The sequence below is a fragment of the Protopterus annectens genome, chromosome 8.part0 (genome assembly GCF_019279795.1).
Source record: "Protopterus annectens isolate FY-2018-M chromosome 8.part0, PAN1.0, whole genome shotgun sequence".
Taxonomy (NCBI): Eukaryota; Metazoa; Chordata; order Ceratodontiformes; family Protopteridae; genus Protopterus; species Protopterus annectens.
Genome location: NC_056741.1, coordinates 995,154,912 through 995,177,627, shown reverse-complemented (window position 1 = coordinate 995,177,627; position 22,716 = coordinate 995,154,912).

Below are 22,716 nucleotides of genomic sequence, written 5' to 3'. Positions count from 1 at the left end.
CTTGTCATTTAAGAGCAGTATCCAATTTTTGCATAATATCTCCCTAATGAAATGATGGTCTATAGAGAAGGTACACAAAAACCTAAGGTTGTTGTTAGATTGACTCATACGAGGCGATTGTGATTCATTGCCTCCTTCCTCACATGTCTGGTGAGTCACCGGACCAGCCCGTAAAATAGGGCTAAAATGCCCTATGAGGCGTTTGTGTTTAACCTCTTCCCTGATCCCTCTTATTAGCTCATTTGGGTAGCCCCTATTGTGAAACATATTGGAAAGTTCGCCTCGTATGAGTCAATCTAACAACAACCTTAGGTTTTTGTGTACCTTCTCTATAGACCATCATTTCATTAGGGAGATATTATGCAAAAATTGGAAACTGCTCTTAAATGACAAGAAGATTCAGAATTTTTCTTGTGCCCCACCAGTTATTACATTTAGAAGAGGGGTTAATTTAAAGACCCTCTTGGAAACTGGTAGACCCAGGCTGAGATCTTCAGTGTCAGGTATGGGGAAATGTGGCAGTTGTGCACAATGTAAGTTCATTAAGGAGGGAACAGCAGTTATGGTTAACAGAACTGAATATAAGGTAAGGGGTAAATATAATTGCAACACTAAAGCAATTGTTTATGTGGCAACATGTACAGTATGCCACCCGTTTTACATAGGTAAGACCGAACGCAAATTAAAACAGCGTATTTACGAGCACTCCTATGCCATCTCAAGGAGGGATACAAACAACGCTTTGGCTAACCACATTATGGAGCACCCGAGCCACCAGTTTAAGTTCATTGTACTTAAACAGGTCGAAGATACCCCTTATATAGGACCCTGGCAAACTCAGTTGGAGGTAGAGGAATTATGTTGGCAGATTAGAACTGCGGCCTCTTTTTCCCCAGGTCTTAATGAACAGCTTTCTATTGCAAGCATTTTAAAAAAGCTGGCTCTAAAAAGATAATTATTTGTTCAAAAATATACATATTATATTATTTTATAATACATATTTTTAGTTAATTCATTAAGTTAGTGGTCCACTTATGGATATTGCACGAGCATTTTGAAAATGTTGCGTAAGCTTAGCTCTCGAGGTTCCAAGTCTAAGTTATAAGTACCTATCACTTTGAAACTAATTAGTCCTGCAGCACCTAAGGATACTTGTATAGTCTATTCATTCATCTATTTAGTTTAAAGTGCATTGTTTTGCATCATTTCTATTTTTAATGCATTTCTAATGTGTTTTTAAATGTTGATTTTATAATACAGTTTTGCAATTTTATCATGGTGAATGTAAACCAGCATAAATAATCATAGTTTATTTATAATGTATATTTCCAAAACATGGTTAATACCAATATTGAATGCAATTAGTTAATTAGGAATAAGCAGTTGTACATGGTAATCACATCACATGACATATTAATGGTTTAAAATGGTTATGGGTTGGTGGTTGGAGGTTTTGCTTTTAAATCTGAAGAAGGAAACGTATTATCGCTTCCGAAAACGCTAATAAAACTGTGTTAAGCTAAATACGCATTACAGCAAAGTGTTTTAAGTTACTCGTGACTCTAACTCTTCGTGTTCGGTGTTTTAATAGTTTGTGAAAGTCTTTTCTGTTCGTCATTTATTATGGGTACACATAAAGGTGTATTTACCTTATTAGCCATGATGCATTATTGCTGTTAGTACCACTGACTGAATGTAGTCTGACATGCTGTATTCTGTTTATGTTCCAGCTGTCTATGTGTCTGCAGGCTGCAGCCCTGCAGACATTACCAATATGGAGTATGGCAGAGTGGAAATACACTGACCATTTCATAGCCAAGGTACAGCTTTATATGTATGTTTACCAGGTGTGTATGCTGCAACAGTGTGTGATGCACACTGTTGTCAGACAGTGTGACCTTCCATACATACCCCTTGTCACATACAGGTAGCCTTCAGACATGTCACCTTAGTGTTGTGTAGTACCACAGGCTCATACATACAGAACAGGTTACTGGAGTACTGTCAGTTGGTCCCTCACAAGCTTAGCCATTAGATTAACCACAACAGAGTCACCTGCCAAAACCTGTTGGCCCTGCCATTTCTTTCCCATACACTCAACCCTGATGCAGTTGGTGAGGGCATGCATGGTACTGTGTATGACAGGATTGTGGTTTGTATTCCTGAGTTTACAGGGTGGAACAGGGAGACAAAATGGTATATCTGTAGCATACACACAGTAAAGACTGTCAAAAGGGATGTACATACTGTTCCACAAACACAGTTGGTAATAGACAGATTAGTAAACCTACATATCCACTTTAATGTACTATAGACACATGACATGCCCCACATAGATTATATGTGTGGGACATAACTCACTGCCTCTAACAACATGTAATGTTGTGAATGCCTTCATGGATGGTGAGATAACCCACCAGAAATAGCAACTGGAGTCATCTGTTGCTCCTACAAGCCTGGACAAGTGATAGGGTAACAGACATTGCATCAGCATGATGTTTCAGTCAGGTATGATATCTGATGCTGGTATGTGTGTCACTACACTAACTGTGACCTATTTGGCAACAATATCACATACATGGCCATTATTAGGGGACACAGACCACATATAGCTTGTGAACATCTGGATATTCCATAGACATCTGTACAGATGATTGTAAAATGGTTTAACATGCTGCATGTGAGATAGATGCCATTAACACTGTATATAAAGTAATGCCCTCAGGAGGTGGTAAAGAATCGTGGAAGGCACACACACGCACACACACACACACACACACACACACACACACACACACACACACACACACACACACACACACACAAATACACACACACACTTGCCAGTATTGAGATTAGAACCCCTGCCTGTCTAGTTACTTGTACTATAGTTTTACACAGTTATCGCATGAGCTACAGAGCTTATTGGGATGACAACTGGCCAAAGGTGCTGATTCGGGGAATGACATCAGCAGGACTGATAAAGTGGGGAACTGGGTGAGAAACTTATCAAAATACTTCTTCCTACAAACATACACACTTGCACAGACACTTATGCACCCACACACACATTTGCTGGATCTGAGAGTAGAACCCCTGTCTCTCTAGTTATTTGAACTATAGTATTATGCAGTTATCACACAAGCTACAGAGCTTACTGGGCTGATAACTGGACAAAGGTGCTGATAAGAGGAATGACATCAGCAGGACTGATAAAGTAGGGCATGGGGTGGGAAACTTATCAAAATGCTTCTTCCTACAAACATACACACTTACACACCCACAAACACATTTGCTGGATCTGAGAGTAGAACCCCTGCCTGTCTAGTTACTTGTACTATAGTGTTACGCAGTTATCACACACACTACAGAGCTTACTGGGCTGACAACTGGTCAAAAGTGCTGATAAGGGGAATTACATCAGAAGGACTGATAAAGTGGGGCACTGGGAAATGTTGTGAGTGGAAATGGCCTAAAACCATTTCACCTACAAACAAACACACACTCCCTCACTCTTGTACACACACACACAAACACAGTCCCCGGTATTGAGATTAGAACCACTACCTATCTAGTTATTTGTACTATAGTGTTACACAGTTATTGCACATGCTACAGAGCTTATAGGGGGGATAGGTGTCCAATGGTACTTCTAAGGTGAATGACAACAGCAGATCTTCTGAAGTAGGGCAATGTGAAGTGCACTGAGTGGGAACAGTTTCCTAGTATTTAGACCTATAGACACACACACACGCAGGTGATGTGATATTATAACCCCAACCTTAGTACTATTACACAATGGGGCTCATCTTTTATGCTGGCACATGTTTACAACCAGTATGCCACTGTCCACATCAGGACATCGGTGTATGCCTTTCAGGGTATCCATATGTGTGACTCACTCTGCCTGTGTCCCCCTGTGTCTCTCTCTTTCTCACTCTCTCTCTCTCTATCACTCACTGTCTCTCACTTCTCCACATCTATGTGCGTGTATGCTTGACATATATTGTTATCTATTGTCCATATATATGTCTGTGTATCACACATAACAGATGCAGGTATATCACATATGGGCCACTTACAGCTAGCTCCTGTCTGATGTGTGTGTGTCAAGACAGTTAATGTATACTTAGTTGTCTGTATGCACAGACATGTATACACAATACAGTCATATAGTCTGATGTGGGTTCCAACATGTCCTGTGCAGGAGCAGCCTTTGGTCAACTGGTGCCCTAGGTAAAAGGGCTCCACGGTGTCCTCAACCACACCACCTGGTGCCCCCATCCTGGTCTACCTATACCAAATAAACACTGAAAAAGTGCCACTGCTAGAGTTGCGCTCTAGGCGGCCTCCTAGTTGGCCTATGCCTAAGGCCGGCTATGGTCTTGCATTCTTCTAAGTATAGGATCATGCCCAGTGTGACCTTCTATAGTTAGAGTGGGACTCCATTCCAGAGATAAGTGTACTCTGGTCCAAGGGTTTTGTGTGCTGCAGCCATACCTCTCAGGAGTACACCGGACTTTCCTCATGGTACTGGGTTTGTTTAGCAAACATTTTCCGACATATCTTTAATCTGAAACTGCAGTGTATTGTATTATTACCTAGTGGCAGGCATCCTCAGATCATCACAGTGCTTTACCAGAGGAATTCTAATTGTATGATGCATAGACCAATATTATGTGGCCATCTATGTACATTTTTGCCAAGACCAGTTGTGAGGTGTGGCTACAGCCAGTTGAGTGATGACAGGGTGTGTAAACAGTCCAGCAACTTGGTGATATACTGGCTGGGGATCTCCTGCTTATGTGGTATCTTTCTAACCTGAGATGTCATATTCTGGTGTGGCCATACCTTTCACCTGTACATTTGCAGATTGTCCAGGTATTTAGCTAGAGGTTTCATCCAGTCTACATAAACTTGCTTTTATATGGCAAGTGAGTTGCATATAATTGAAGAATGATGTTACAAAACAATGACAGACATTACTGTTTCAGACTACATAACCTTTAAACAATTCTTGCTACTGCAAACCCCTCAGCCTACCAACTTTCTCAGTATGTAAGGGTGATAATTACAACACATGCCTATCATTGTGCCTTTGTTTCACTTTTATTTCTGCCCTTGTCCAGATGTCTTGGTGTCAGAGGTTGGGAGTTATGGGTGTGGATACAGATTGCATTCTACTATGCAGAAATGTCCTTTATATGTGAAACATAAAAAAAAGAATTATTGAAAATAACCACTGGCAACTATATCAAAAAGCACTATATTCACAAAAGCATTAGCACCTCAGCTACACAGCCTTCAAGAAGTCCATTATATGTGTAGTATATTCCACATAGCACTGTGACTTCCAGGTATGTCAGTGGCAGAGCAGTAGGTGTCACTGGCATGCATACTAGTTGATACTGCAGTTATCTGCTCATGACCCTGTCAAAGACAGCACTGTACCTAGGACACTACAAGACAACAGCCAGGAGAAGGTGCTGGCCAGATCCTGACAGTATTAACCACACATACACATAGCTCATTGACCCCTGCATATTGTAGACATGCAACATGTTTTCATGTGTACTGGGACAGCCCTTCCAATGTGTGCTATGCTGCTATTTCCCTGCAAACATACATGTTACTACATTTCTGTGGGTATATTGGGGGGAACACCTGTCAACTGTACACATTTGCACAGAGTGTGCTGATATTTGCTTTATATTCTGGTTCCATTTACTATACTAGTGTGCCCTATCTTAGGGACTAGAGGCATATTAGTAAAGACCACAGGTCAGATTTTAATGGCATGCATTTGAGTTTCAGACTTCTTACCCTTCATAGCCTTACTGCAACTGTGAGACCTGCTGTGCTATCACTGTATGAGTCTGTAGGGGAGTAATTCAACATTGCTGTCATTTGTGGGCCTTTGCTAGACATTTCTCTTTGTTTTTCTACAGCTGACTTGCTGTGTGGGTCTGAGGGGTGGGTATGGGACCCCCACACTGACACCCATGCATGTGACCTATGACCCGCAGTTAGTTGGCCCCACACATATATTGCAGTAGGATTTGCCACCTTGGGTACTACTGCATAGTGTGGGGAGGCCATTATTGGGCAGACATTTCCTGGTGTCCCACATAGCTGTCAGTTGTCTGCTGCTATGCCAGTAGGCCACCCCATTCCCTTGCATGCATGCAGCAATACCATATATATGCTACCAGAACATACTGATACATTAATTTACTGTTAAGGCAACTGACTTACCTTGTGCCTGTAGCAGTTATGTGGATGGTGGTTGAGGGCTGCCTATGTTGAAATACATGCAGTACACTGCCTATACATGGTACGTTACATGTAGTGAGATGTGTGCGTCATCCATTTTTACTGTGTGTGCGAGTAGAGAGAGGTGTCAGTCCCTGGGTGCCTACAGTGCCAGTGTGTATGCTATGCATTGCCTCTTTGCCAAGGCCAGGCCATACTGGGCATGCCTCCATCTGCCTACAGGGGCTGGCTCAGGGGGTCCCTCATCCAAGTCCCTCTGTGCCTGTGAGGACCTTGGCAATGGTGGTGGGCTGTTTGGCCCTTCCCCATATTGCTCCTGCTGCAGCTATTTCCACAGGATCATATTGTGCAGCATGGCACATACTATAAACATGTGTGCACATGTGACTGGAGAGTACTCCGAGGCTCCACCAAATATGTCAAGGCAGTGGATCTGTGACTTGACCATCCCAAACACATGCTTTATAATGATCCTGGTTTGTGCATGTGCCTCATTATGGCGTTCTTGAGTGGGTGTGTGTGCATTTCTGATGGATGTCATCATCCACGGCTCCAGTGCATAGCCAGCATCCCCCACCAGATGGCCATATGGGATGTCCCCCCTGGCAAATCCCTGATACAGCTGTGAGGAATGCCAGAATTAGGAGTCGTTATAGCTTCCAGGGCTGCCAACACACACATTCATGATAATACCCTGGGTATTGCACACAACCCTGCAGTTGACAGAGGGGAAGCCCTTATGGTTTATGTAGACCCTACCCTGCTCACTGGGTGGTGCTTTGATGTGGATGTGCATGCAGTCTATACCACCCAGTACCTTCGGGTATTCAGCTACACAGTAGAAGAGGTGCATATTGCTGGTCAACTCCTCACGGGTATAGGGGAAGTATATGTGCTTACTGGTATGTGGTAGCATGGCATCCAGGAACTGGTGGAGTACCCTGTATGCAGATGCCTGTGAAAACACCATGATGTCCCCAGTAGTTCTTTAGGAAGTACCTGTAACTAGTATTCTTAAGGCTACACATACCTTAGTATCCATTGGGATGGGATCCCCTCTGTTCGCTCTGGCTCTGAGGCGAAGTCGGCACAGCTCAACAAGTTGCTAAAGCATGTCTCTGTTCACCCTGTAGTGCTGTACTATCTCCAGCTCATGTAGCCCCTGATAAGTTACCTTGGGTCTGAACACTCTTCTCCTCCTCCTCAGTCTGGGGCAGTTGTCAGCATTATCTTCCTCACCACGGTCAGCATCCAGCAAATACTGATGTATCAAAGCGATAGCAGCCTCTAGCATTTTGTCAGTTAAAATTCCCAGGTTGACTCCAAAGGTGCAGAGTTTGTGGGAAAAACCAGACTGAGGGGTGTTTGCATACTTCATACTGGTGTGCTGCAACTGCTACCTGTGTGATTGGCTGAGTATGATACATTCTAGCTGCCAGCTATATTACTAATGGCTTTAAATTGGCTACGGTGAGTGGTAACGGCATTGGTGGCAATTTATACATGATTGCCTTTATTCTGATGTTGCCCTTTTTCATTTTTTTAGTTACATTACCTCCTATTTTCAGCTATGCAACCACCTGCCAGCTATATTACTGAGTGCTTTGAATGGCCCATTATGAGTTGCAGCTTCCCATATTAGTGATTTGTACTGCATTTCCTTTCTTCTGCTAGTTCCCTTTTTTTCCTATTTCTGTCCTGTTTAAGCCCTGGGGCACACCACACAAACCCGTTTAGCTAAAGTAAACATTGTGAAATGGCTCTGCCCTGGACATGAACACGCTTACCATTCATTGACTCAGCTAAGCACAGCTAAGCTGCCTGTGACACACCCCGTTGCATAGCTGTGCTTAGCTGAGAGCAAAAACAGGCTGCTGAGCTCCAATGTGCTTACAGCAAGCATGATACACACCCTTTTCATGTCAGCTGCTTCTCCTGCCTACATGATCATGTTATAGCACCTACAGAGTTAGGTGCAGTTTGGCACTTGGAATATTTTTGTGTTTCAGTAAATTTCCCCTCATTTGCATACCCCACTGCCTTAGTTCCTAGTTAATGCACTACACCAGAGCCTTTCCCCTTAGCAACCACTGTTCCCTGGTATTGTTTTGATTCTAAATGCCATAGACTATAATGGCAAACTGTAGATTTCCCTTAAAATTGTGTTTTCACGGGTTTTTTTCGGCACAATCCCATTTGCGCACCGCTGCACTATGCTTAAACGCCCAAGATCGGCCAAAAAAATAAACTTTTATTTTTAGAAAAATGAAACACTTTTCCATGCCAATGGCCATATATTAGGCCATTGGCATGCCTAAAGATTATAATACATGTTTTTATTTGAGCTGTCATGCCTCGGTTTTAATTTTTGCAGAAATGTATTCGGCTAGTAGCCAAATACATTCCTGCAACTAACACTTTTCTTGCACGGATGCATGGTTTTCACCAGCAAATGAGGTAATTAGCATTATACAGTGGTGTCCATGCAGGAATAGTGTAGGCAGGCTCATGCACATCAGAAGAGTAGTTTCCTGGATCGCTCGGCGGCCATATTCCATGCAGGTATGGCAGCACTATTCCTGCATGGAGATTTCAGTTTATTGAATCCCACTGAATGAGTTTAAATTTAAAAAAAAATGACCTGCTAAAACTTAAGTTCTATCCAGCTGCTAATGGAAGAAATGCTAATAATATAAATTATTAGTTCACAAGTAACAGAATGAATGTTACTAATAAATAAGCAAAGGAAAATACACGTAACTTATGAAAAAACAATGACTGATATTAAATGTACTAATCTTTGGTCAGTAATATATTTTTTTCAAATATAGAGATATTGTTAACACACTTATCCCCCGGATTCACGAAGCTTGGCGCAAGGCCGGTGTAAGGCTTGCGCCGGCCGTGCAGCGTACAAATGGCGTAGCAGCGCCACATGCATAGTAATGAGTGTGCGCTGCAACCACAACCACGTGCATCGGGCACGTGCGCGAGCCCAGGGAGCCTAACTAGGTTGCGCTCGGAGGCGTGGCCAAGTCGGCAGGCGATGAGCAACCTAATGTGCTGAGATCTACAGGCCACCTGCAATAGTAACCGCACCTACCAGTGTCCGTGGATAATGAAATTTATGCAAAGTATGCTACATAGTACCCGTCCATACAAAATGGAGAACCAAAATATAAATGCACGACATACAAAATGCTCCCGTTCATGGAACACATGATACTCAGAATACTGTGTCCGTTACGTATTGCACTGTCAGCAGTCATACCCAGTGGAGGTGTACTGCATCATGTCAGCGCGCCGCAAATACACACGACCAGCCCCATGGGCATGGTCACCAGCAGTCCCACAGTGGCAGTGATAGTACACAGCCGGGCAGTCGTGGCCATATAACAACCATAAAGAAACCAGATATCCCAAACACACACAAACATATGTAAAGTAAAATGTGCCATACACAGCAACGTAACTGTCACATACACATAGAATGGCATATGCCGAATCGGAATATCCAGAAGCAGAACCCATGCATGCAAATGTAATACACAACAACCCCGTCATAGCACGTAACCCGCACCCATGTCCGAATGTCCACCCAATCCAGCTAGCAGCCATGCGCAGCTGCACACCTACACAGAGCGGGTATACCCCATATGTAGTAGGAAGTATTGTCCTAGGCAGGGACAGGCTTGCAAATATGTACCCCACATATGTCAACAACCCATCCCAGGTATTGAAATCCAAATGGCTGCATGTGAATGTGTCAGCAAAATGTGTACATCCCAAGTGTGGTTACTGACCTGTTGAAACCCCATAGGTGTTCACACGCCACGGTGTCCATAACTGTACACATCTGAACAAAGCAGTATGTGCAGCCACAGTACCGATGAGTAGCTCTGCAGACATGCCAAACACAATACACAGGTCGGAAAAGCTGTCCACCAAGCAGGCCACCCCAGCAGGGTTACCACATGCGCAGATTGTCAAGGTGGGACATCACTCATAGATGTGTGGATCTGTATGGTAAAACACCCACGGCCAATGCAAAGGATAGAATAACACGCATATGCCAGAATGAACGGTTATTGCATAGCATGTGAATAGCCTAAGCTATCCAGTATAATAGTCATGTTTACCAGAAACAAAATGCCTGTAACATGCAAGTAGTAATGAAGGTAAGAAATACACTACTGTGTTAATATCACAGGACATATGGCACATGTCAAGTGTCCACGCAGGACACAAATGTCCATAATGGGGCCACCCCTGCAAAGAGGAACAAGTGCCAACCCCACCCCCCACTGAAGTATCGGCAGTAGAAATACAACCAAATGACACACCAACACCACCGTCCAACCCATGACAGCAACAAAAGCTGGACAAAGACTAACACGATGCGTGCACAAATAGGGACACATGTAATCGGTGCTCTCACAACCTTCAACAGGCCACCGAATAATAGTATGTACATACGCAGGATATGCTGCGAAGGATGTGTGGTACACATATACACTGTAACCAACCGTCACATATGTTCACTGTAACACAGCATACCTGCAGGTAATACATAGTTCAGTCATGTGCCACATAAATATTCACATATGAATGATGACAGGGGATAGACAATTGTGAAGGGGAACAACGCACAACATGGCATATGTATGATAACCGGCACCACCCACATCATTGTATGCCAACAGCATAAGCTATTGTCGGTTGTCCAGACACCCGTGTCTGTAAACATGGATTGAATATTATAGCAATAACCCACGCCTGGGTGTGGGTAATGCTGGATATACCCACGGTTGGCATGGTGCGGTCCCGAGGGCGAAGCCCGAGGGACCAAACAAAGGCAACCGTGGGTAAATACAGCATTACCTACACCCAGAAGTGGGTTATTGCTATTATACCATGACATCATGTAAGAAAATAAACTATTAATTCCCTGACATAATGGCATAGTATAATACCTGTCTGCTGCCCATCCGCAGAAGTCTGGCATCCGCGGCGGTGCTGATGTACTGCGCGAGATGTCCGTTGCTAATGTCGAAACTGTCTCGCTATGTTAAACCCAGTTAACATAGCAAAACATTACAAAAAAGCAACGGAGAGCTTGCTGTCCCCGTTGCTTTGTTTTACAACCTGTGTCGCTATGGTAAATGTGTATAGTATAGCGAGACTGCCTCAAAGTAAGCAACGGACATCTCCGTGGCTAATTTAAAGCTGTCATGCTATGTTAAACCCATGTAACATAGCGAGACAGGCTTCAAATACCGAGGTATACTAATGGAAATAGGTCCGGGCGACCAGACCGTTTTCCATTACTATAACTCGATTTACAACGGGCACGCTACCCAATCAGTGTGCACGGTTTGGAATAATGGGGGAGTTATGGTATAATGAACATGGACAAATCGTGCCCATGTGCCTCGTCTGACATTCGTACACGGTCAGGGCAGTTCAGTACACTAGGCGGACAAGACCAAACCCAGAGCACCACAGGAACACCCTGACAATCGAAGACCTGTATGCGTTGGGGCTATAAGCCTCCGTGATCTGAATATCCCTGCGGTTACGCCATATGCATCCTGGGTCAAGAGCATTAGGGAATAGGGAATGTGTAACATGTAGTACCACACTTTTCCCAGCAGGAGAATGGATGCCTGTGACGTAGGTGAGTGCGGGGGGGGATATGTTAATGTAGCTATGTACCATGGGTATGCATATAAATGAGACAGAACACCAAACGTGCAGTGGTCACAGCAACCGGCCAACGTGAATGCAGTCCGGTTTGAATTACGACTATAGAACATATAAATGTGAACGTGTAATTAATGCGTCTGTGCCGCAAAGACAGTTACATTTGTAAAGGTGAAAGTGTGTTCCACATACGTCCGTTAACCGGATCAGAGATATGTCCCTGGAACTGTCACAACTAATACAGGCCACGTAAGCACACGGACTCGGTAAACATATGTAACCCAGAATACGGATATGCATGTGTGCCTGCGCATAACCCACAATAAGGGAATGCAAGTGCGCCTGTGCATGTGTGATCCGCTCACAGCAGAGTAACCTAATGCTGTTTCCCCCATGTTAGTTATACATGTCTCAAAACTGTCAGCCTCTGAAAGTATGGAACAGGACAAATCCATGCAAAGTACTGCTACAAATAGTGAGAAACACATGATATGTGCTAAGACAAACATAGAAAGTGGATAGAATAACGGGTGTGTTAGTAGCAGGGATTGACGAAGGGTATGCATCTGTAACCTGACCTACTTGTCAGAAGGTGCCACCGTAAGTCTCACATGAAATGCCAGCAAATTGCCAGATAGACACAGGTCAATGTGAAACACACCTAAGATAAAGGGTCAACCATCCGTACACTCTGCCAGTATCTGTACAGTGGAAAGGTATGGTATGGTTATAGATGTGTGTACACAGGTAATCCACAGACATTAACAAAGCAAGGTATGAAACGAGGAGTTTACATGTATATATGTACACACAACAGACCTATGTCCATATATATGACACATGGATATAATTATGCCAAGTAATAGATAATATGGATAGTCAAACAGACATCCACGAATGGGGAACATACAGCAGCAGTCAAAATCACTGGCCAGAAAGTGACAGTCCAGCAAGTTCTACACTTTAAACATGCACACTGGTGTCCATTGTAGGACTCCAAAAATGTATCCATTCGCAGCACCTGCTACGATCGACGCAAAAGAAGTGACACCCGCAAATACGAATCAGCTATACATGCACTAAAAGCAGGTTCAAGGGTGATGACACGTGTCCATGAAATGCAGGACATATGGACAGATATCCCTAGAGTGGGGAGTGCATATAAGTGCGTCCACATCCCAGTACCGCACACATTAACCATGTGTAATGTGTACCATAGAGGGTTGCAGGCATGGGAACCTGGGTATGCAGAAATGGGCCTAGGTGTTGTTTGGTGGATAATCCGTAGGCCCGCCCCGTGGGAGGGATGTGGGTATAGCACATGCCTTTATCCCCACTAATGGTGCAAAGCATCCACCGGATAATGCGGAAAGCAGGTTGGAAATATGTACAGCCCTATATCAGTGTCCTGTAGGCGATTCCCATGGATGGACATGCGTACGACCAAGATGGTACCCATAACTGGAAAACTATCAGAATAACACAGCTGCAGTAAGGCATAGTACAGGAAATACAGATAGGGACTATATTATAAATACCCCAGACAAAGTCAGACCATTGTGCGAATACTGGCGTAGCCATGAATACGGATGTTATGAGTGTCACCAATCATGCAATGGAAATAGCGGTCACCATCACCTACCGCACAGTCCGTAATGCCTAGGCAGCAATCAGCTAGGAAGGCACATCACTATGTGAAACGTAACAAGGGCAAAGGCCGAACGTCAGGGCGTGTACACATAATGACAACAGTTCAAGGGTATGAAGGAGCTAACCTGTCCAAACTACATGTACTGAACCGGTGATACTAGGCGGACAGGTGAGAAGAAAGACAGCAGGACAAATATGCAAACATGTATAAGTCATACCCTGGAAGATGTGAATGACAACATATGCCCCGCGAAGGTCACTGTGGAAGGTAACCAGACACAAAGGTAAAGTGTCCCCCAGGGTGTCATGACGTATCAACATAACAATTACCAGGCCCCCATAGCCGTACATGAGCCCCGCCACTGACGGAAAGCGCAAATACGACGCACACATATGGTACATGAAAGAACAATTAGTGTGGATAAGCAGATGTAGACCTGTGTGAGGAGTACAACTGTCTGTGTGGGTGTGTTGTGCAAATACAAAGTAATGTCATGTGGTCTGGCATGCCACCATACACTGTGTGTGTATTGTAGTCAGACAGTAGGTACATTGTATCAGACACATACTCTGCAACTGCACAGATGTATGCAGACTGTGTAGAAGTATGCCTCATATGTTTGCTGTGTTCCACGTCACAGTAACAGTCCGGCACTCTCATGATAACTGACGACAGGAAACAACGACAAACAAGCGATGAAGACACCAAATCAGACAGAAATGCCATACGCATGCATAACATATCACTGTGCCCACTATCAATGTTTCTAAGAGCAACATGTCATGACTGGCCCTGAGTGTCCCACTATCACATAAGGCCTTGTCCAGATATACGCTCCTTGAGGTGGAGTGTTATGAAAAGACACAGATACATGTGTGTGGAAACATTATTATGCACTACAAGACGATGAAATGTGCCGCAGTAGGAGGGGCAGTACTGTCCGCAGGTATGTGCTGAAATGCACATTAAACAGCAGTCTACATGAATAACCTATATTGGCGACACCTGCACAGATGATTATAGTGGGACATACACACGGCCATGCACACAGCTCAGATAGACATACACACACCATAAACAGGCAATGATACACTAAGTCTATGGCGTGTACGAGTACAGTGACAGTACAGCAAGGATAGCTGTCTGCCAAGATATACAGCAGATGTCTGTAGGGTGTGTAACACCTCCCAGAACATGGACGTTGCATGGACAATGTTTGGATTTGCATCGTACCACATTGCTATGTGTAAGCTGTGCACACATGCGATACATGGGACTGACAGCTGTCCATGCAAGAGCAGCGCCATGGGCATAAAATATGTATATGTATATACATCGAGAGAGATACAGACAGACACATGTGGCAAGGCAGGTAGTGGAACCTACACATAACTACCCTACTACACCACAACAGGACGCACGTAGAGAACACGCTACGGAGGTCGCTAACCACAGCAGACACACAGGCAGTCCACTAGGTGTGTCTCAACATCCGCAAACACAGAGATGTCAGCAGGATATATGTGTGTTGCGAAGTGTCTAAAACCATAACCTACGAACCCATGCGGCTTGGAGCATAGACACACACACACACACACACATCTGGAAGGCATGGGAATTGACCTTACACCTACCTACCCTATCGCACGACAGTATGACACAATTACAGAATGCGCTACTCGGAGTACTGAACACAGCACTGTCAGAGGCATACGTCTAGGTGGGTGACATCATTCACAAAGGAATAGATGCTGATAGCAAATGTATGTGCTGTGAGGCATCTAAAAGCATCACTGTCTCCAGAGGCAGCTGGAAACACACATACACACTGGAAGGGCCGGGAGTTGAACCTACACCTACCTACATGAACACACTACAGCAAGATGCATTTATAGAACGCGCTACCGAGATTGCTAAGCACAGCACTGTCAGAGGCATACTTCTAGGTGGGTGACATCATCCGCAAAGGAATAGATGCTGATAGCAAATGTATGTGTTGTGAAGCGTCTAAAAGCATTACTGTCCCCAGAGGTGGCTGGAAACACACACACACACACTTGGAAGGGGTGGGAGTTGAACCTACACCTACCTACATGAACACACTACAGCAAGATGCATTTACAGAACGTGCTACTGAGATTGCTAAGTACAGCACTGTCAGAGGCATACTTCTAGGTGGGTGACATCATCCGCAAAGGAATAGACGCTGATAGCAAATGTATGTGTTGTGAGGCGCCTAAATGCATCACTGTCTCCAGAGGCAGCTGGAAACACACACTTGGAAGGGCCGGGAGGTGAACCTACACCTACCTATATGAACACACTACAGCAAGATGCATTTACAGAATGAGCTACCGAGATTGCTAAGCACAGCACTGTCAGAGGCATACTTCTAGGTGGGTGACATCATCCGCAAAGGAATAGACGCTGATAGCAAATGTATCTGTTGTGAGGAGTCTAAAAGCATCACTGTCTCCAGAGGCAGCTGGAAACACACACACACACACTTGGAAGGGTCAGGAGTTGAACCTACACTTAACTACATGAACACACTACAGCAAGATGCATTTACAGAACGCGCTACCGAGATTGTTAAGCACGGCACTGTCAGAGGCATACTTCTAGGTGGATGACATCATCCGCAAAGGAATAGACGCTGATAGCAAATGTATGTGTTGTGAAGCGTCTAAAAGCATTACTGTCCCCCGAGGCGGCTGGAAACACACACACACACATTGGGAAGGGCTGGGAGTTGAACCTACACCTAACTACATGGACACACTACAGCATGCTGCATTTACAGAACGCACTACCGAGATTACTGAGCACAGCACTGTCAGAGGCATACTTCTAGGTGGGTGACATTATCCGCAAAGGAATAGATGCTGATAGCAAATGTATGTGTTGTGAGGCGTCTAAAAGCATCACTGTCTCCAGAAGCAGCTGGAAACACACACATACTTGGAAGGGCCGGGAGTTGAACCTACACCTACCTACACGAACACACCACAGCAAGATGCATTTACAGAACGCGCTACCGAGATTGCTAAGCACAGCACTGTCAGAGGCATACCTCTAGGTGGGATACATCATCCGCAAAGGAATAGACGCTGATAGCAAATGTATATGTTGTGAAGCGTCTAAAAGCATTACTGTCCCCCGAGGCGGCTGGAAACACACACACACACATTGGGAAGGGCTGGGAGTTGAACCTACACCTAACTACATGGACACACTACAGCATGCTGCATTTACAGAACGCGCTACCGAGATTACTGAGCACAGCACTGTCAGAGGCATACTTCTAGGTGGGTGACATTATCCGCAAAGGAATAGATGCTGATAGCAAATGTATGTGTTGTGAGGCGTCTAAAAGCATCACTGTCTCCAGAAGCAGCTGGAAACACACACATACTTGGAAGGGCCGGGAGTTGAACCTACACCTACCTACACGAACACACCACAGCAAGATGCATTTACAGAACGCGCTACCGAGATTGCTAAGCACAGCACTGTCAGAGGCATACCTCTAGGTGGGTGACATCATCCGCAAAGGAATAGACGCTGATGGCAAATGTATGTGTTGTGAAGCATCTAAAAACATTACTGTCCCCAGAGGCGGCTGGAAACACACACACACACACACTGGGAAGGAACGGGAGTTGAACCTGCACCTAACTACATGAACACACTACAGCATGATGCATTTACAGACCGCGCTACCAAGATTACTGAGCACAGCACTGTCAGAGGCATACTCCTAGGTGGGTGATATCATCTGCAAAGGCAAGTATTCCGATAGGGAATGAATAAAGAGTGAGCAGTCACACAGCATGTTACTATCCCAAGGTGGACGTACAGTAACACGGCAGTGCTGCACTCGGGAATACTACCTATCTACGGAGCACAACAGCATGAAATGGATACGGGATGCACCACAGACAGTACACCCTTTGAGAGAGCAACCAGTGTGTATGATGTAGGCATCCACTGTGGCATAGCACCTACATATAATTCACCTGGACGGCCAGCATGGCTATGCAGGATGTCATTGGGCATGGCTACATGCCTGGTATCAGACGTCGGTGCCGAATGTACTGTGTGTCCATGCATGGCGTACTGGGCATGCTCACACACTTAGCATTTGCAAAGTGAAAACATGCATACACATGGAGTGTAATCATGAAAGGGCAGAGTGTGGAACATACTGCGTGCCCACCTACACAACAGCAAACCGGGCATGCTCACACACCTAGTGGTTGCAAAGGGGAAACATACATGCACATGGAGCATACTCACAGAAGGGCGCGGTGTGCACTGTACTGTGTGTCCATATAGGCATGTTCACACACTTAGCATTTGCAAAGTGCAAACATGCATACACATGGAGTGTAATCATGAAAGGGCAGAGTGTGGAACATACTGCGTGTCCACCTACACAACAGCAAACCGGGCATGCTCACACACCTAGTGGTTGCAAAGGGGAAACATACATGCACACGGGTTATACTCACAGAAGGGCGCAGTGTGCACTGTACTGTGTGTCCATCCACACAACTGCTTACTGGGCATGCTCACACACTTAGCATTTGCAAAGTGCAAACATGCATACACATGGAGTGTAATCATGAAAGGGCAGAGTGTGGAACGTACTGCGTGTCCACCTACACAACAGCAAACCGGGCATGCTCACACACTTAGCGGTTGCAAAGGGGAAACATACATGCACACGGGGTATACTCACAGAAGGGTGCAGTGTGCACTGTCCTGTGTGTCCATCTACACAACTGTTTACTGGGCATGCTCACACACTTAGCATTTGCAAAGTGCAAACATACATACACATGGAGTGTAATCATGAAAGGGCAGTGTGTGGAACGTACTGCATGTCCACCTACACAACAGCAAACCGGGCATGCTCACACACTTAGTGGTTGCAAAGGGGAAACATACATGCACATGGGGTATACTCACAGAAGGGCGCAGTGTGCACTGTACTGTGTGTCCATCTACACAACTGCTTACTGGGCATGCTCACACACTTAGCATTTGCTACGCGCCATCCAGTATGCAGACGGAGTGTACAGACTGCAGGTCATAGTAAGGTAAACCTGTCCACATGCACAGGGTGGTCACACATGCAGTTACTCGTACTCACACAGATGACATCACAGGCGTCACGGGTGCAGGTCAAACATGTACACACTGCAGTGAACACTGTAGCTGCCATGCCAGCACCATGTCATTGGTGCAGCAGTAAGCCTCACGGTCCAACTACAGCATGTGACATATGTCCACAGGTCTGTATAGCAGTGCACACCAGTTGTGCAGAGTACACATGTACTAACAATGATCCAACATGTGTGATGTAGTCCACCCATATCTGTATACATGGACAGGTCGGCTCCACATATACCACGTCCCTGACACAGCTGTGACACACGACTGCTGCTGTACCAGAGTGAACCCACGTCCGGATATGTCATACATGTGATTGGATGTGTGCATGGACTGCACACATGACACATACAAAGCCTGTGATGTACCACATGCATAACACTGGCGTACGCGGTGCTACACACACGATTGGAAGGTGGACCCATGTCTGTGGAATGCTCCCACTACAGGGTGTAGCGGTGTTGACTGGGACACATACCCTTGTATTGTTTGCCTGTGACAGCTGTGATACCATACCACAGTCCATGTTTCATGTATGTCAACACACATGTCAAAACGTAGCAATGCATACACACATGGCAACAGGAGACACATGTGACACGTGTACTGTGCATGGAGCAGCCATGCATGAGCAGTGGCCGATGTCCATAACATAGTTGCAACACCCTACCACATGTGTACCCATCATAGGGGCCGTTATATGGTGGCATAGAAACAGCACGTATGGAGGTATGCGTGTACATCATGTGTTTAAACACCTGTCTACATGCATGTGTGCAGGTGGTGGCTCACCGGTGTGTCACACACCATCCTACCCTGCCATGTGCATACAGTATGCTATGTCGCTGTTACATGACAGTGCCGACATAATGCATACCCAGCGGTCAGGTGTCATCGCCTGTATGTCACATGGCAACTATAACACCTACCACCTCCCAAGTGCATATATCGGCACATCTGCCAGATACAGTGTTGGTACACATAATGCACTACATACCGCTGCATGCCTGCACACGTATCATATGGCGGGTGTAGTATTCCCAGCACTGACATGTGTGCATGAATGTGTGCCCATGTATGCCACATATCGGGGGAATATGTCCCACGTGCTACACATCCCTGTACATCATAGTAGAGATCTGTACATATCTCAGTGTGGGGTGCATGGATTTGGATGGTGCAGTACATGCAACACGTCATCTCTCCATGTATGCATGTGTGGTCACCACAATGTGTGTGTGTCGACATGTTTGTATGTCTGCTGCTTGGTGTGAGGGTGTATGCAAATATACTGTTGTGAACGGACACTAACCACACAGGGTGACCATCCCGTACTGGTGCTGCATTGCACAACCCTGTTGATGCCATAGGTGTGAGCCATACTGGCCACCTGTGCAAGTCCGCCCCCTGTGACATGGCGTGTGGGTGCATAGTATTGTGAGGGTGCTGACCACATAGGCAGGTGTCCCCATCTGCACACGATGGGGTGTGCGTCATAGTGGTGTACACCCCGCGATTGCGACCATATTCCTGTACTGTTACAGGGTCCGACTGCTGCACAGCGTGCCACACAGCTGACAGGTGACACATGCAGTCAGTGGCCAGCACGCTGTGTACGACACCTGCACCATGTCACCATACCTGTAGTGTGTCCAGCTATGTATGTGACGTCTCTGTCCACTGTAGCCTCTGGCACTGACCACATGCATCAGGTGCAGTATATGTGCGGACATGTGTGTCATGTAGGTGTCCAGGCAGGTTGCGGGTACATGTGGTATGCTGCTATTGCCAGATGTGCCTGTGGGTAATCCACAGCTACATGTGGGGGACCGATAACAGTGCTCCCTGTAGGCACATGCGAGTACACCATAGGAGGGATTCAGGTTATCAGAACCAACATGGTGCTACACATGTAACCGTCACACATACCGTGAACACATCACAATGCATGCTGCACCTGCACAACATGGTATGTCTGCTGCATGTTGACAGTACACAACCCACGTCACATACACATCTGTCAGCTTTCATACACAACCACTGCAACATACACATCCCACGCTATGCATACACAGGTATCACATACACCTCTCACTATCCTGTCCACCCTGTGCATCAGAATATATTTGCATAACCCTGCACCGATGGTGTGGATGACAGGGATGCGGCAGAGGCTTCATCATATGCACAGGGTGATATGTTAGCCAGGGGCATAGGCTGCACCAATGGATACCATCATGTGTGTGTGTAAGGGCCGGTGAGTTTACTGGGCATGTCTGTGCAGAATGCATGTGGATATGGTGGAGCCCTACAGTTGTGTCTGTTGTGTGTGGGTATGTGTGTACACAGTTCAGCCATATGTGATGCCTACACGGGGTATAATTGACAACCCCAGACTGTACAGTGCAGGTTGTACAGCTCACTGTGTCCGTCCGCGGCCATGTGACCTGTACCTGCCTGGGGTTGCACGGGCACTACCAGGTGGAGGTATAGAGTGGCTACTGTCCGATGACACATGTCCGCTGGAACTGTGTCCACGATGGGACTGGCCAGGGCCACGTCCACGTGGCCTGCTGTGTCCTGGTGTCGACAGTGTAGCACCAGCTGTACTGCTACTGCTACCAGCACTATGTGAGTGGGCATGAGAGGTGGCACGCACGCGTCGACCTCCACTAGGTGGTGTTGCTGGCCTACGCCCACATGTCCTACGCCGCACCCCTACCAGGTGTTCCAGCACAGACAGCTCACTCTCGCGGATTGCCTTGCCTCGGTCGAGGATTCCAACCATTTCACCTAATCGCCTATCCAGTACATTAGCAATCTGCTGTTGAGCATTCGCCAATGACTGGATGTTGTCATTTAAGGTACGGATTGCAGTCCTCTGCAGCCTCTGCCCTTCTTGGTTCTGCCATTCTGCACGTGCCTGTGCCGCCATTACAGTCTGGAACATGCGTCTGGTGATACCAGCTGCTGCGCCCTGTACTGCAGGTGCATGTCTGCCAGAGGTCCTCCTACGAGCAGCACCAGCCACATGCCTGTGTGGCACATCACCAGTCATTACACTGGCAACATGGTGTGTAGTCACACCTTCTGTAGCCACCACACATTCCTGTTCAATGCCAACAGATGCTGACTGTCCTTCCTCTATGGGCAACGGTGATGTGGTATGTGTTGGCATCAGAACCGTGTGCGGGGATGAGGGGGACATAGGTGGGATGTTAACCAATGGCGCAGATTCTGCCCCTGACAACCCTGCCTGTACCTCATGCATATGGTCATCACCGCTAGTATCTGTGGGGACACTAACATCAGATGGACCGCAGGAGGGTAACGCACCTACACCACCTGTGAATGCAAAGACATACTGTAAGGTACATTACACACTGACACACACACAGACAGACACACAGACAGACACACACACACACAGACAGACACACACACACACACAGACACACACACACACACACACACACACACAGACACACACACACAGACACACACACACACACACACACACACACACATACAGACACACACACACAGACACACACACACACAGACACACACACACACACACACACACACACACACACACACACACACACACACACACACACACACACACACACACACACACACACACACACACACACACACACACACAGACACACAGACACACACACACAGACAGACACACCATGCATGTGATATTTCAGATGGCATGCAGCATTCCTGCACTACAGCACAGGGAGTGCAGCTCAGACATTATTAGTGTTAGTATGCATACCACCCTGGGGTGCACACTACATCAAGCAGGTGTCATATCAGTAGGCATGCAGTACACACAATCATGGTAGTTTGCATGTATCACCGTGATACACCATGTGGCCACAAACAGGTTAACAGTA